This window comes from Pygocentrus nattereri, chromosome 3 (genome assembly GCF_015220715.1).
Source record: "Pygocentrus nattereri isolate fPygNat1 chromosome 3, fPygNat1.pri, whole genome shotgun sequence".
Taxonomy (NCBI): domain Eukaryota; kingdom Metazoa; phylum Chordata; class Actinopteri; order Characiformes; family Serrasalmidae; genus Pygocentrus; species Pygocentrus nattereri.
Genome location: NC_051213.1, coordinates 48,149,562 through 48,167,327, shown reverse-complemented (window position 1 = coordinate 48,167,327; position 17,766 = coordinate 48,149,562). Strand labels below are relative to the sequence as shown.

At 44.4% G+C, this 17,766-nt stretch overlaps 1 protein-coding gene across 1 annotated transcript in view; it reads left to right on the top strand.

The window, feature by feature from the left end:
• The first annotated feature begins 4,348 nt into the window (after positions 1-4,348).
• Positions 4,349-17,766, top strand: part of cacng7b (calcium channel, voltage-dependent, gamma subunit 7b) — a 30,723-nt gene continuing 17,305 nt past the window's right edge. Inside the window, exon 1 of the mRNA XM_017714606.2 lies at positions 4,349-4,627. The gene's annotated coding sequence lies outside the window, so the exon portion shown is untranslated. The remainder of the gene's footprint in view (positions 4,628-17,766) is intronic.

Below are 17,766 nucleotides of genomic sequence, written 5' to 3'. Positions count from 1 at the left end.
GACTTTTATTGTGGGCAAATCCAAAATCAGGGTCATAATGGTCCATGGTCAGAGAACCAGCGCGGAGAGAACGACAGTCGGACATAATGAAAGTAAACGGGGCAAACAAACAACAGGGCTGGGAGATCAAACAACATAACGCATCACACTTCAAACATGAAACATATCAAAGACCAGCAGAGTAACCAAACAAGGGGCCAGACTGGGATCAAAACAAAAAGCACATGGACTAGACCAAAACACGACAGGAACACGTGGACAGGACTGGGAGGGGCCAATCGTGACAGTGCTGATGCACTGGTGTAGGCTAAAAAACATAAATGAAGACTTCAGCCTCACAACTTCTTAGTGTTTCAGTTTCTCGTTGCAGGTTAAACGTATCAGGAAACCAGCTGGAGTGACTATAAACACAAAGACGTCCATTTGCCTCCAAATTATCGCCATCCGTCTTAAATCTCTCTCTTTGCCGTTTCATAGCTGCTAGCTGGGTGAGACTGTTGTCTGTGTTGCTATGGTGACCAGCCGTCTGCGCTGATCTTCAGGGTTAAAGGGTGAATCAGCAGTTCTACATTAACTCCAGCGTTTAAGACCGTTTACTGTTAAACTGTGTTGAAGGATCAGCAGAGCTTTATTTTACTGTAGAGGAGGATTATTTTATTATTACCTGCTGATCTGATTCAGCCGTGGAGCAACAGGGCAGTCAAAGAGCCGGATTCTGCCGACCGCTGGACTAGAGGATGCTAGCACAGCTTATCTGCTGCTACATTTTGTGCTGGTCACCCTCTGGTCCTTCATCAGTGGTCAGTGGTGGTCCTATGATGGCCCCTCTTTTGATGAATGGGGTGAAGGGGGGGCTAATGAATTGTGCAGCAACAGATGGGCTTCAGTAAACCTACCGAGTGAACCTATATGATGGATATGCATGATGGTCATTATATTCCTGTGTCAGGCAGCTGCTAAAAGAAGCTCTGTAGCCATTTCTCAGTCTCACCTCTCATCACTCCATCCCGGCTGGCTCCCGGAGGGATACAGTGATATAACAGGACACCCTCAGATCCCCCGCCTATTAAAATCCTGCCTAACCTCCTTACTGTAACTGCCCCCCCCCCCCCCCCCCCCCAGCTCTCACTCTCTCTACTTTCTTCACACGCTTACTGTTAAAGCAATAGTTCAACCAGAAATCCCCCTTTTATCCTAAAATGACGTTTGGAGTCTGAAATTTGCTTATTTAGTCAGTTGCGCTGGAGCTGTGTAGCTAATTCGTTTTCCTTGACATATTAATGGCCATCGTTTGCCGCGTCGGAATAAATAGGTTGTGATTCATATGAAGTTCCCATTAGTTAATGGTGTAACAGCGCTGTGGATAACACATCGCCCCACACATGGCAGGCCGGAGCTTTTTCCCCATCCAGACATGAACACTAATAAAAGCAAGGGCGAGCAAGAGACTGACAGAAGACAACTAGGCCACTCACAGTTAAATATATCAATGCCATGAAAAAGTACGTTTCTTCTATTTTTGCATACTTTTCTCACTTGATTGTCTCAGATCATCAAACAGCTGTTAATGTTATACAAATATAACCCAACTAAACATAACACGCTGTTTTCAAACGATGATTTCATTGGGAAACGGAAGTGTCGTTTACTGTTTTAGTTAAGTCTCGTGGGCTTACTGAGGTCATAAGAGTTTTTTTCCAGATTCAGGACCAGTTACCCAAAGGGTTCTACTATAGTTACAGCATCAAGTTTGTAACAATAGAAGAACCCTTTAGGGTGCTATATAGAACCATCTATAACACATTTATGCACATTTTCCATCAAGCTGAAGAACCACTTCACCATGCAAAGAACGCTTTATTCAGGCAAAGGGTTCTTTGCCTGTTCATGGTTCTATATAGAACCATTTTCCTCACTAAAGAACCCTTGTAGAACCATCTTTTCTAAGAGCGTATAGGTTTGGCTATAAAACTAAAGGAGCAAACTTCACGTCCTGTCTGAAACCGTTACTTTATCATTTTTTGGTCAAATTATCGCTTTAACTATTTCATTTCTAGTCATGTAAAATTGGTCAATTATGAACGTAACTCTTTACCTGCTGTACTGAGACACATATGGGACGATTCTTGTTCAATAAGCGTCCATAAGTCGCTGCTTTTATATTTTAACCCTTGTGTGGTGTTGATGTGATTGTTACTCAGTGGTCTGCTGGGCCCACCACGTTATTGTTTTTAAATCAATACCAATTTATGTAAAACTACCAGATGTTTAAACTATCACAAGCTTAGGGTTCTCCTTTAGCAGCTGTAGCCAGTCAGCAGCCTGTCCATGTTGTCCCCCCATCACAACACATACTAATACATGCACACTCAGATACACACACACTAACAGCAGGCCATGTAGGAGGAGAACAGAGTGAAGGACACAGCACCTCCACACTTTTACTCCCCGCAGGTTCAGCCCAACACCACATGTGTAATATAAATGTGTGGGGGGTGAACAGAGTGAAGACACTGAAAATGGGTTATTTTATGTTCTTCGCTGAAAACAAGTAAAGACCAAGAATCTGAGGCTGAAATAATAATAAATCACATTGTTTTTTCTTTGGGTAAACATTGAAAATTGGTCCCACAGACCTGAACACCACACAAGGGTTAGTATATGACTGTATATTGTAAAATATTATAACAACTTGAGTGATTTTGTCTAAGTCTTGACAGCTGACGTCTCCCCGTCTCAGGGGCCGTGTGTCACGTGACGCTGTAAGATCTATTTCTCCTGGAGGTCAGAGTGTACTATGCTCTATTGATATAGCTTCTAAAAATACCAGTTTTTTTTTCATCACAGGTCTAAAGATAGGCTGAAGAACTGAGGAGCGAAGAGGAGACAGTGACACGTGTGGATTCTTACAGTAACAATTCATAGAAAAGAGGAGTAAAAGCTTGCTGTTATTCTTGCAGGTGAAAAGGTGCTCTCTCTCACTTCTTTCTCTCTCTCTCTCTCTCTTCTTTCTCTCTCTCTCTCTTCTTTCTCTCTCCCTTTCTCTTTCCCTCTCCTTTCTCTCTCTCTCTCTCCTTTCTAGTTTTTCTTGTCTAGATGCTCATTTGAATGCGTTCTTATAACCAGGCCTCAATCATACCATCACATCTCTCTCTCTCTCTCTCTCTCTCTCTCTCTCCCTCTCCCTCCCTCTCTCTCGCTCGCTCTCATTTCTTTCTCTCTCTCTCTGTCTCTGCTCTGTCTGTCTCTCTCTCACTCTCCTCTTCTTTCTCCCCCTCTCTCTCCTCTGCTTTCTCTCTCTCACTCTCATTTCTCTCTCATTTCTCTCTCTCATTTCTCTCTCTGTCTCTGCTCCCTCTGTCCCTCTCTCTCTCTCTCTCCCTCTCTCTTCTTTCTACCTCTTTCTCTCTCCCTCTCCCTCTCTCCTTTCTCTCTCTCTTATTTCTCTCTCCGTCTCTTCTTTCTCTCTCTCTCCCTCTTTCCCTCTCTCCTTTCTCGTTCTCTCCCTTTCTCCTTTCTCTCTTTCTCTCTCACTCTGTCTCTCCGTCTCTCCTTTCTCCCTCCTCTTTCTCCCTCCCTCTCTCTCCCTCTCCTTTCTCTCTCTCTCCCTCTCTGTCCTCTTTCTCCCTCTCTCTCCTTTCTCCTCTTTCTCCCTCTCTCTCCCTCTCTCCTTTCTCTCTCTCTCTCCCTCTCGCTCCCTCTCTCTCTCGTTTTTATCCCTCTCTCTTTCTGTTTCTCGTTTTTATCCCTATCTATCTTTCGTTTCTATCCCTCTCTCTCGTTTCTATCCCTCTCTCTCTTGCTCGTTTTGATCCCTCTCTCTCTCTCTCTCTCTCTCTCTCGTTTCTATCCCCCTCCCTCTCCTATCCCTCTCCCTCTCCTTTCTCTCTCTTTCTCTCTCTCTCTCCCCCTTTCCTTTCTCTCTCTCCCTCTCTCTCTCCTCTCTCTCCCTCTCTCTCCCTCTCTCTCTCTCTCTCTCTCTCTCTCCCTTTCTCTCCCTCTCACTCCCTCTTGCTCTCGTTTTTATCTCTCTCTCTTTCTGTTTCTCGTTTCTATCCCTCTCTCTCTCTCGCTCGTTTTTATCCCTATCTCTCTCTCTCGTTTCTATCCCTCTCTCGCTCTCTCTCTCTCTCGTTTTTATCTCTCTCTCTAGTTTTTATCTCTCACTGTCTCTCTCTCTCTCGTTTTTATCCCTCTCTCTCTCTCTCGTTTTCATCCCTCTCTCGTTTCTATTTCTCTCTCTCGTTTCTATCTCTCTCTTGTTTTTATCTCTCTCTCTCTCGCTCCCTCTCTCTCGTTTTTATCCCTCTCTTTCTGTTTCTCTCTCTCGTTTTTATCCCTCTCTCTCTCTCGTTTCTCTCTCTCTCTCTCTCTCTCTCTCTCTCGTTTCTCTCTCTCTCTCTCTCTCTCTCTCTCTCTCTCTTTCACCTTGGCTTCCTAACTGCATTGCTAAAACAGGCTGTAGCGCGAGCGTGCAGAAAGAAGCGGGAGATGAGGGCGTCACGAGAGAGCGAGAGTGAGCGCGAGCGCGGTGGTGTTTGTGTGCTTCCTCGTCTCCGCGGTCTGTGAGGGGTTTTAGCTCGTCTTTAAAGCTGGTTCTCTCGGTTCTCTCGGTTCTCCCGGAAAGGTGAGTAACAACAGGCGCTTTGATCTTATTTGTCTGGTCGCTTTGGTCGTTTGACAGAGTCGTTATCGAGCAACGAGGCTGAAGTTGGCTTCTCGTTCGAATTCCCCGTTCCACCTTAAATGGTGCAGCAGTTACATTCTGGGGTCTCATGCGCCACAGTGTAACTGCCGCACCATTTAAGGTGGAACGGGGAATTCGAACGAGAAGCCAACTTCAGGCTCGTGTTAGAAACTGAGGGGGTTTTCCTTCGAGCTGATGTCAGAAAGGTGTTGTAGGGAGCGACTTTTCAGTGAGAAATTATAGTATTTATCATTTTAGACGTTTTCTCTAACACTTGGACGCTGGTCCAGTTGAAATGACCATTCAGAATGGCTGACACAGTTGTGTCCTGTATTTTCAGGGGTTCCCAGCTCCAGTCGTGTTGACCCCACACTGAGCACCTTATCTAGCACACCTGGTTCAACTCATTAACCAATTAACAGGCTAGAGCAAACAGGGCTGACTCTGGGAACCACGCTAGAGTGCTGTGGGCTGGAAGTGGCTCAGTTTTTAGGCCAAGGACTTTCCGCACCTTAGCCTCATCCCAGGGTCACATACATACACTGTCCCTGTTTCACTCTGGAAGCCTTCAGGTGCTTTGACCCTCAGCCACTGTCATGCTTCCCAGAGGAACAAGGCGACACTGCATGAGATCCCTTCTTAACCCTCTGGGGTTCACGCATGTCAAATTCGATGTTACCATATCTGTTTCTGTATCTACGGCGCAGAATTACAGTTCAAACATAGAGTCGCCCTTTCCATTCCACCACTTTTCGAGATCATACGTCACTCACATCCGGAGTTATGAGGCTGTGAAGAGGGGCTGAGATACTAAAGCAATAAGCCACGAGTGGCTCCCTTCCCTGTGATAAGGTCACAGTAACACACAGCCTCAAGTAGCTTCTTTTATAAAACGGTGGCCAAAATAAAATCTGCTAAAATACAATTTTTTTCAGAAAATAATTCAAGTTAATAATAATCGACATAAGTATTCCGCCAAGAAATTCCTTTAGAGTATTGTATTATTGCCAACAAAGCATGGACCGCTGATTGAGGAGAAGAACGTTCGGTTCTTTTTTGCTATATAACAATGAGCATATGACAGCGCAGCACTGCTTAATGCAAAAAACACTTACTTTATGCGTACTTTTTGGTCACCACATTATCATCGCGAGTCTTCTTTAGCACCAATCCAGCGGTGCCCCTTCTCTGACACTGGGGCTGAATCTCTAACTGCTCCCTGCTCTCTGTGTGCACTGTGTAAGAATATAAATACTGGATCCTGCAGCCCAACAGAGCAAAATACAGCTAAGAAGCAGTCGTTTGGGACTCAGACTCATCCACACTTGATAAATGATGCACTGTTTGGCTGTAGAGGCTAGAATTTCCAAACTTCGTTAGCTAGAACACTATTTAGGGAGTACGGAGCTGTTTGGGATTCAGCCGGGGTTTGCTTCTGACTGAAACACGAACACTTGAAGCATGTAAGACGAAGTGTCATTTTTGGCCTTTTTACAGTAAATCATAGCGTAAGTGCTTTAATTCAAGCCTGTGATCTTGATGATGGAGATATTCAGGCTCTTTCAGCCTGTTACCCAGCTGACCAGCCTCCCTGTAGATAAGAACATAAGTCGTCAGCCCCTCAGTTTAAACATAAAACGGGTTCTTATTTTGGATTTTGTGTGTTTTTTAGTCACACAGCACTCGTGATGAGGTTTTCGTCAGATCTTGTGAGTTAGACGTCCGCGTGGGACTGTTTTTATTTAGTCCTGCACCTTCCGGCAGATTTCATCCCGCTCTTGCCTGCAACCGAAACGTTTTGTCCAGCCCCACTTGCGCAGTTCTGTCAGGGCAAAGTGAAATCCAATATCTGACACAGTCTGTTCACAAACACATTATTCTCTGCTGAAATAACACGGCAGTCGTGAGCATCAGGCTCACTGTGAAGTAACTTCACCAAACGCCATTCATTCCGAGTAAACACAAAGCAGGATGGAATGGAACCACAGAGCAGTTATTTTTGGTGTTTTGCTGGGCAGCTATGGCCATCGGACGTCTCTGTGAGCTTCAAGACTTCATGTGTTTGGCTGCTTCTCAGCTCTTCAGAATGACTGTATTATATATATATATATATATATATATATATATATATATATATATATATATATACACACACACACACACACACACACACACACACACACACACACACACACACTCACCGGCCACTTATTAGGAACACCTTGCTAGTAAAAGGTTGGACCCCCTTTTGCCTTCAGAACTGCTTTAATTCTTCATGGCAGACTTTCAACAAGGTGTTGGAAACGTTCCTCAGAGATTCTGGTTGGTTATTTGAGTTCCTGCTGCCTTTCTATCATCTGGAACCAGTCTGCCCATTCTCCTCTGACCTCTCACATCAACAAGGCATTTTCATCCACACAACTGACCGCTCACTGGATATTTCCTCTTTTTCGGACCGTTCTCTGTAAACCCTAGAGATGGTTGTGTGTGAAAATCCCAGCAGATCAGCAGTTTCTGAAATACTCAGACCAGCCCGTCTGGCACCAACAGCCACGCCACGTTCAAAGCCCCTTAAATCCCCTTTCTTCCCCGTTCTGATGCTCGGTCTGCACTTCAGCAAGTCGTCATGCCTAAATGCAGTGAGTTGCGGCCGTGTGATTGGCTGATTAGCTATTTGTGTTAACAGGCAACTGAACCTAATAAAGTGGCCGGTGTGTGTGTGTGTGTGTGTGTGTGTGTGTGTGTGTGTGTGTGTGTGTGTGTATATATAAACTTAGTGATCATTCTACTTTATTTAGGCTGTTCATTAATTTACAGGATTTCTCTCCACGTGTGTTTCGGCTCACTCCTGCCTGCAGTGGGCTGATTTCCTGCCCGCTCCGGCGTACAGCACTATAAATTAGTCCCACGCCTCAAGATATTGTGGCAGGACTCGTGACAACCCGCAGGAGCGCAGACCTCTATCACGAGTGATTTTAAATCGGTTTGGAATTTCAGTTTGGGCTTTAATAGGTCTCTCCGGATTCGAGTACACGGGAGACTGGACTGCAGATAACTGCTTAAGGGCGTTAGTAAGGTAACGGCTGAGCTGGCAGACCTCCCAGTGTGAACCGGACATCACAACGCCGGGCCTAGGCCCGAATAATTTGAATACTTCTTCGGTAATGTTAGTATTTCACCGCCGTCAGAACAAAACCTGGTATCTCTAAAAACATAACAGAACAATGAGTAATGAATTGTGAGGCTAACGGTGCTAATAAGTAACGGAAACTAATACTCCACCAATTAGCATCATGCGGACTCCGTGCCGAGTTGTTATCTGTGAGTGTCACACTGCTAAAAACAGACGCAGCAGAAGCTGAATTTTGTCCATATATGTGTCCGTGCTTATAAATAACGGTCATCCAGTGTCCGAAACCACTTAAGCAAGTCTGTTAGAGGTGCTGAACAGGTGCTACCGAGTGACTCTTCAGTTCTATTACATCTTAACTACAGCACTGTGTGAAAGTCTCAGACACCCAAGACACATTTTCAGAATCTGTTTATTTGTGTAGTTTGTGTTTATTTGCTGAGAAAAGTGTTAATATTTGACTAAACAAAATTTATAAAATATGAATGAATGATAATAAATGATAACGAGATAATAAAGTCATGGCCACGACTTACTAAGGTGTGAGTACGAGATAATAAAGTCCTGGCCACGACTTAATAAGGTGTGAGAACAAGATCCTAATGTATGGCCACGAGTTAGTAAGGCATGGGAACGAGATAATAAAGTCATGGCCATGACTTACTAAGGTGTGAGAACACGATAATAAAGTCCTGGCCATGACTTAATAAGGTGTGAGAACAAGATCCTATTGTATGGCCACGAGTTAGTAAGGCATGGGAACGAGATAATAAAGTCATGGCCACGACTAAGGTGTGAGAATGAGATAATAAAATCATGGCCATGACTTAGTAAATTGTGAGAACAAAATCCTAATGCATGGCCACGAATGAGTAATGCATGGGAACGAGATAATAAAGTCATGGCCACGACTTAGTAAGGTGTGAGAATGAGATCCTATTGTATGGCCACGAGTTAGTAAGGCATGGGAACGAGATGGCCACGCATTAGGATCTCATGCCCTTGCTTTACTAAGTCATGTCCACAGTTTAATTATCTCTTTCCCACGCCTTACTAACTTTTAGCCTAATTTTTAACAGAATAAATACAACTAAACATGAACACTGTAAAGCACAAAGAGTTTTTCCTTCAGCGACATTCTGTTCATTTAGTGCATTGTGGGAATGTTTGCCCACATTTAGTGTCTTCCTAACTCCAGTGCACAGCTACGGAAGCAAACTCAAGGCACTTCTTGGTGGATAGGCTGTCGTTTTACGTCATTAATGGACATGATTTGGTCTTCTGATACGGTGAAAGACGCCTGGCTGTGTGTCACTGTAGCCAAAGACTGTGTATTAAACCTCCTGTGTAGTAAAACTAAACCGGAAGATCCGCATGAGTAAGTAACCAGTACGCGCACAAATACAGCCTGGAGCGGCGCTGCGAGGCGCCCGTGTCCTCACACACACTCTGCCCTGCTGCGTGAGGTTCGCCTGGCGAGCTGAAGGTTTCTTCCTGCTGTCTGGAATCACCATCTTCTCCGCAGAGAAGCGATGCAGGTCGATATTGGGAAGTGTGTTGGTAGACGGTTTTGCGTCTGTGAAATGAAGGTTATTAAGAGTTTCTCCCTCTTTTCTAAGACTTTACAACTAGATATTGAAACATTGCTGTTGGTATTTGATTGAGCATTATTGAGGTCAGATACCAATGTTGAATGATCAGTTCTGGATCATATATATATATATATATATATATATACCGACTGAATGTACACCATATACACTAGTAATTAACATTGGGAAAAGAGACTGGAGGGACAAGCCAGTCTCTTGGGGCTAACTATTAGCCATTAGCCTTCCATGGAGACTAGCCGGCTTTCTTTGTGCAACACCTATGGTGGTCCTTGCTCAGCCAGCTGCTTCAGGCGATGCCGCGGTCTCGGCCTACAAGCCGTGAGGGTTCTGCAGCTTAATCTGGGCACGCTGGCCTTCGGCTCATGTGCGGCTTCTTCAGAGCGTTCCATTCTGTTTATCAGTGCTTTCCTATAGAGGTTAAACTAAATGTGTACATGCAGTTCAGTGCCAGTGTCAGTAACAGGTACGCAAATCGTATTTTTTTAGAGATAATTTTAGCAGATATTTGCTTAAAAGCTAAATTGCGCCAGTGGGCAGATGTTGGTGATGTATGTCTGCATTTTATTCATTCTTCTCCGTTTGTTTCCCCACAGACATACACATTTCTCTGTAATGCCGATCCAGATGGATCTAGCCCCGGTGTCTACATTTATAAAATGTTTATGCATCAATATTAGCATATATGTTCATGATTTATATCAGCCCAGAATTCCCATATCAGTGCAACCTAGTTTGGAGTCTATTTGAAAATGCCTGCTGTTACTTTTTCAGAAGTCACGTGAGCAGATATGAAGAACAAACCACAGATTTGCAGGTTTCTAACCACAGTAGTTGTATATGCATGTGTGAAAGTGCGTGATAAATTACTGGATGTGCGTCTGAGATTCAGCAGGGCAAATATGTGACGTTCTCTCAGCTTTAAAAGACACAAATTAGAAATGCAGATTCTGTCGAATCTGATTGGCCGAACCGTGTTTAAAAGCATTGTGAATGACTTATGAGTGCGCACATCGCCTGACTTATTATATTACATTATTACTGAATCCTGTAGGGCGAGAAGCACCTGCTGTGGCTGAAATTGGTTTCGATTCAGAAGCTCCTCATTAAAAAAATGAGTGTCAACTGAGCCTTAAATGAAGCAGCGGTAACATTTAAGGTGGAACAGAAGAATCAAATAGGAACCTGGCTTTCGTTTTCTCAACGCTTCATAACTGATGTCTTCACAAATTAGTGTGGCATATTTGAGGTGTTAGCATTGGGTTTTCCCGATGTTGTGGTACTCGACTGAGAAACAAGCTGTTTCAATCCGTTTGGCTAATCAACCGTTCAAGGTAGGCAAACCAAACCATTTTTTTTCCCAGTTCTAGTTTTTTGCGTTTGTTTTGTTATTACTTTTAGGAATATTATGGTTAGCGTTAGATACAACTACAGAAGCTATTCATGCCATAACATGTTTTATAGCATGAAATTTAACTGTGTTCAGTGCGTCTCATCTCACGTCCCCCATATCAAAGAAATAATAGTGACCCCCTTAATTTAGAGGAGCCAGCTGCCTGTTGTGCCCTCATGTATACAATTCATAAACATTGCTTGATTTAAACGATAAACAAGCTTGTTCAAGCAGGACCTGATGTTTACTGGAAATTTTAAATATAGTAAATGAATGTTTTTGACCTGAAAGCGTTGGTCAAATAATTTCCACCCCTAGTCAAGATAATGCAGACCAATCTTTAACCGTGCCACGTTTCTGGATCACCAGTGTTTTAATATATTGTTCTCAAACCCTGCGATGAACTGGCGACCTGTCCAGTGTGTATCCTGTCCTGCCTTCCACCCAATGACTGCTAGGATAGGCTCCAGCACCCCCCCACTGCGACCCAGAAGGATGAGCGGTGTAGAAAAGTGTGTGTGTGTGTTTTTTCAAACTGGTCTTCAGGTCCCCAGACGGTGCACATTTTTGCTCCAAACCAACTCATAACACAGAGATAGAGGCAAGGTGCCAAATACAGAGGGTTATGGGAGAGGGAGAGGGAGAGGTATGGGACCCTGTAATTAACGTCTGTGGCCCCTTGAATGTCTCAAAATCACAATTCTGGGGTCTAACGTCCCAACTTCATTGGAATTGGGGTTGTATGATTGTGGCACTTAAAACACATATTATAGTGGGAGAGTGGAGGAATGAAATATTAAAATGTGGAGCTTTTTAACTGTATCCTGGCCCTAATAGGTATTTGGCTGTTTGTCAGCGCGCTGAGTGTGGTGTGACTATTAGTCTAAAGCAGGGGTGTCAAACTTAAATACTAAGAGGGCCATTATTAAAAAGCCTCATCAATTCTGTGGGGAAAAATTGGTTTTATTTCAGTTTTAATTAATGTTGTGTTGTAACCTGAACTGTCCATTGTTTATTCATATGCAAAGTACTTCAGCAGTAAAATACAGCCACTTGTAACTTTACATGAATACTTGAAATATTCCAAATTTGAATGTCCTCAGGAGCTCAGTCTTTCAAACCTACTTTAAACTGAACACCTGGCATCCTTGCTTTACTGCAGGCTTATTAAAACTTGGGCTCAGTTTCTGAGCTGACGTTGTGTTTTTATTGGTTGAACTGCAGCTGAAATACAGTTAGTGTGTTTGGTGATATGACTGGTGTGGAATTGTGTAGATCCGTGTAGAATTGAGGTCCCATGGATTGTTGTTAGGGTGTTGATTACGTTGCAGTGCATGCTGGGGACTGTAGTGCAGCGCACTGTGAAACAGAGGATTGTGTGGCAGGCCTGATCTGGCCTGCGGGACTCTTGACGCATGGGGTCTAAAGGAAAAGCTGCATCTTCATTATATTTTTCTTGTCTAGATGATCATTTGAATGCGTTCTTATAGCCAGGCCTCAACATCATACCATCACATCTCTCTCTCTCTCTCGCGCTTTCTCTCCTTTCTCTCTCTCTCTCGCTTTCTCTCTCTCTCTCTCTCCCACGCTTTCTCTCCTGTCTCTCTCTCTCCCCCTCTCATTCTCTCTCTCTCCCTCTTTCTCTCCTTTCCCTCTCTCCCCCTCTCTCGCGCTTTCTCTCCATTCTCTCTCTCGCTCTCTCTCTCCTTACTCCCTCTCACTCTCTCTCCCCCTCTCGCTCTTTCTCTCCTTTCTCTCTCTCGCTCTTTCTCTACTTTCTCTCTCTCACTCTTTCTCTACTTTCTCTCTCCCCCTCTCTCTTGCTCTCTCTCCCCCTCTCTCGCTCTTTCTCTCCTTTCTCTCTCTCGCTCTCTCTCTCCTTACTCCCTCTCACTCTCTCTCCCCCTCTCGCTCTTTCTCTCCTTTCTCTCTCTCGCTCTTTCTCTACTTTCTCTCTCTCACTCTCTCTCCCCCTCTCTCGCTCTTTCTCTCCTTTCTCTCTCTCGCTTCCCCCCCTCTCGTTCTCTCTCTCTCTCTTACCCCCTCTCTCTCTCTCTCTCTCTCTCTCTCTCTCTCTCTCTCTCACTGTCTCTCTCTCTCTCCCCCTCTCTCGGTCTCACTCTCTCTCTCGCTCTCTCTCTCACCCTCTCTCTCGCTCTCTCTCTCTCCCCTTCTCATTCTCTCTCTCTCTCTCCCTCTCTCTCCCTCTTTCTCTCCTTTCACTTTCTCTCTCTCGCCCCCTCCCTCGCTCTTTCTCTCCTTTCTCTCTCTCGCTCTCTCTCTCCCCCTCTCTCGCTTTTTCTCTCCTTTCTCTCTCTCGCTCTCTCCCCCCTCTCTCGCTCTCTCTCTCTCTCTCTCTCTCTCACTGTCTCTCTCTCTGTCTCACTCTCTCTCTCGCTCTCTCTCTCTCGCTCCCTCTCTCGCTCTCTCTCTCTCTCTCTTGCCCTCTCTCTCGCTCTCTCTCTCCCTCCCTCTCCCTCCCTCCCTCTCTCCCTCCCTCCCTCTCTCTCTCTCTCCCTCTCTCTAACTCTCTCGCTCTCTCTCTCTCCCTCCCTCCCTCCCTCTCTATCTCTTTCTCCCTCCCTATCTCTTTCTCTCTCTCTCTCTCTCTCTCTCTCTGAGTCACCAGCTCTGGGAGACAGGAAACGACAGTTTGAAAACAGAGCGGATGTGTGAACACAGATTTTACACACACACACACACACACACACACACACACACACACACACACACACACACACACACACACACACACACACAGCTCACTCATGGAATGAGATCTGAGCCTGACCCATATATTGTTTGGTCAATATTAAACTTCCACAGATTTATTGATATTAGCGTCACCCATAAGACGCCATGTTATACTCCTGTAATATGAGGGCTGTCGCTCATATTGAGGGATTTTATGGAATCACACTCTTTTGCCATCTACAGCACATCCTCCATCAATCTGAAGAGCGCTTTAACCATGTTTGAAAATATTCAAAGGCCTCCAAAAACCACGGCGGTGCATCTGAGAACTAAAGATGATCCGTTTCTCCTCCAAATATGAACATATTTTAATATATTTTAATAATTCTCAGCCCTAGTGTGATTCCTGGATTCTGCATGTGTAATAATATATTTTGATTGTTTATATTGAGGGCTGGGATGATAAATCAATAAATTAGGACAAGATTATTGAGAAATATTGATATTTTACAGTAATCAGTACAGCTAGGTCTGTTTCCATTTGCACCAAAGGGGGGCGACAAAGCCTTGAGGCCTTTTTCTAACGAGTCTGAGTTTTGCTTTGAAAGCTTTTTGAAAGCTTTGAAAACTTTTGTTTGTTTGCTCATTGCCGCGTGTGTAAATGTGTAAGTGCTCACACTTACAGAATGGGAAAAAAAGGGAAAATTCTACTGACGGATTTAATGATCGTTAATGATAATTAAGCACTAAATCGATTATTTTGATGTAACAGAATGTGAAAGTTGAGACAGTTTTTGATCATATTGAATTGCAACAGCTAAAATCAGTTATCGGGGTTTTTCAGCTCCTCAGCGATATTGATTTATCAAAATTGATGATGTCTTAATTCCAGTTTGGTCCTGAATGAGACGCACTCAGATTTATCAGCATCATCGGGGGTTTATATCGTTCACTCATCCTCATACGACTTACAGTCAGGGTGGAGCTCAGTGCTCTGCTCGTCATGTCTGATAGAGGCGCATAATGACACAGCAGCATTAATTAAGCATCGATCAGCTGTTTGAGAGAGAGAGAGAGAGGGAGAGAGAGAGAGAGGGAGAGAGGGGGGGGTAGAGAGAGAGAGAGGGGGAGAGAGAGAGAGGGAGAGAGAGGGGGGGGTAGAGAGAGGGGGGGGGGTAGAGAAAGAGGGAGGGGGGATATGAACAGACACACATTCACACTGCATTTCACTTTGATCTCTACAGTCTCTTCCACCAGCCCTGTTATATATTATCTCTCTCTTTCTCCCTTCGCCCCTTTCTCTCTCTTCCTCTGTCTTTACCGCTCTCTCTCTCCCCCCTTTCTCTCTCTTCCTCTGTCTTTACCTCTCTCTCTCTCCCCCCTTTCTCTCTCTTCCTCTGTCTTTACCTCTCTCTCTCTCCCCCCTTTCTCTCTCTTCCTCTGTCTTTACCTCTCTCTCTCTCTCCCCCCCCTTTCTCTCTGTTCCTTGTTCTTTATCTCTCTCTCTGTCTTTACCCCCCTCTCTCTCTCCCCTTTCTGTCTTCCTCTGTCTTTACCCCTCTCTCTCCCTTCCTTCTCTCTCTTCCTGTCTTCAACTCTCTCTCTCTCTACCCCCTTTCTCTCTATTCCTAGTTCTTTATCTCTCTCTTTCTCCCTTCTCTCTTCCTGTCTTTACCTCTCTCCCTTTCCCTTCTCTTATCCTGTCTTCATCTCTCTGTCCCTCTCTCCTTTTCTCTTCTTGTCTTTAGCTCTCTTTCTTCCTTCTCTCTGACTGTCTCTCTCCCTCTCTCTCTCATTCCCATTTCACTGTCTTTACCTATTACTCTCTTTCTCTTTACTGCGCTCACTTTACCTTGTTTCTCTCTCGCTCGTTTCTGTTTCTCTCTCTCTCTCTCTCTCTCTCTCTCTCTCTCTCTCTGTCTAATGAACATCACTTATGCAGCATTCAGTTCAGCAAATTTATTTGAAAGTCAGTCAGTTTTTCAGGTTGTATGTAAATTACAGCTGCACAGTGAATCTTTTGCTAATCGTTATTGTGACGTTGCTCTTTGCCAATCCAGATATACACCAGGCTGCGATATGCAAATGAGCCCACTAATCAGTTACAGTGTTTTTTTATATTGTGTGCTGTTAGCATCCTGACCAATCACAGGTCCTGACAAGTTCCTGTGGGTGTTTTGATGGATCAAATCAAGGTCTTTACATAACCCAAAAGAAAGGAAAGTATTTTTGATCAAAATACTGCAGGCCAGTCTTTAACCATGTCTCATTATTGATTCACCAGTGTGGTCTTAATGTGTGGGAAGGTGTATCTCGATATATGACATAATTGCAGTACTGTAATCTTAGTTTATATTGTGTAGATGTAATTAGAGGTTCCACAACACCCCCCCGCGACCCTGACGGAGAAGCGGCTTAGAAAATGGATGGATGGATGGATGGATAGTTGACAATTATCCAAATAACCCCCTCCACACACACACACACCCTGACTCTTAAGGCCAGAAGCTGCTGCACACCAGACAGACTCATTTCTACCTCACACGTTTGTCACAGGATAAAATCACTTTTATTCCGTCACTGATTTGGCCCAGAACGTATCTTCAGTAGTCCTTCTCACAGTTCGCCATTACCATTCTGAAGATGTACGTTCGTGCCTCGGTGATCGACTCCAACCACCTCTTTTTGCCTAAAGGCAGTGTAATCCTTAACCTAACTGGGTAAAGCAGTGAGGGGTTGCAGTACCTGCTTGTACAGTTCAACCATAATGCCCCTGTATTCTGTTAGCCGAGGCATCCCCTTACAGTCTTCAACGACATCCATTTCCAGTACGTCAGTCCATTTCAGCCCAGTCATTCCGTCCGTTGTACCATCTTGGCTGTAAATATGTCTCGGGCTAAAAATATAAGCTAAAACACTTACTTTGCTCTGCTTTAAGCTTTAGCTCAGCTATAGCTGCTTTGTCACATCTCTGGCAGGAAACATTTTGTGAAAGCGGAATAGTTTCCTTTAACTATGTCTCTCTGCTTTTCACGAGGCTAAAATTGTGGGCTGGAGGTTCGGGAAGTGGCCCTGTGACTAGAAGGTTGCTGGTTTGATCCCCAGCACTGACAGTCCATGACTGAGGTGTCGTTGAGCAAGACACCTAACCCCGAATTTTTCCCCGGGTGCCGTGGATAGGGCTGCCCACCGCTCCAGGCAAGTGTGCTCACTGCCCCCTAGTGAGTGTGTTTTCACTAGTGTGTGTATGTGGTGTTTCACGTCACGGATGGGTTAAATGGGTGGATGGGTGGAATTTCCCCGGTTATGGGATTAAAAAAGTATCACTTAACCTTAAGTTGTTTCTCATTTGCCAGCTTCTTGTTTGAATTTTCCCGTTCCACCTTAAATGTTGGAAGGTGGAACAGGAGAATTTGAATGAGAAGCAGCCGGAGGAGAAGTGACTTCAGCGTTATGACTTTTTAGACAGTTTCTTGTTGCACATTAAACGTGTCAGGAAACCAGCTGGAGTGACTATAAATGCAAATCAGTCATCACCAAATTATCGATGTCCGTCTTAAATCTCTCTCTTTGCCGTTTCGTAGCTACTGGCTGGGCGAGACTGTTGTCTGTGTTGCTATGGTGATCAGCCGTCTGCGCTGATCTTCAGGGTTAAAGGGTGAATCAGCAGTTCTACATTAACTCCAGCGTTTAAGACCATTTACTGTTAAACTGTGTTGAAGGATCAGCAGAGCTTCATTTTACTGTAGAGGAGGATTATTTTATTATTACCTACTGATCTGATTCAGATATGAAGCCACAACAGCCACATGTTGCCGATCCCGGTGGTAGTGGTGAAGACACACGAGGAGTGATGCGCTCTGTTAACATGTGAGGGAGATGGGAATATCTCTGTGCCGAAGACTTCTGAGAGTGAATTAGAGTAAAACGAAGCCTTCAGCAGGCTCTGATAAGTTGAGGATTCAGATGTTCTGCCTTCTGCTGGTTGATGACTTTTGCCAGGCCATTGCTATTGTATCGCTGGCGGTTGATAAGTTGTAGCCTGGCCATTGCTGCGTCACCCCAGGTGGTTGGTAGGCGTTGCTAGGCTGTTGCTATGCTGTCCCAGGTGGTTACTAATGTGTGTGTGTGTATATGTGTGTGTATATATATATATATATATATATATATATATATATATATATATATATATATATGTGTGTGAACTAGTCTGTGAGTCTGTATGTAATGTCTGAGTTTTTGGTCCAGCATT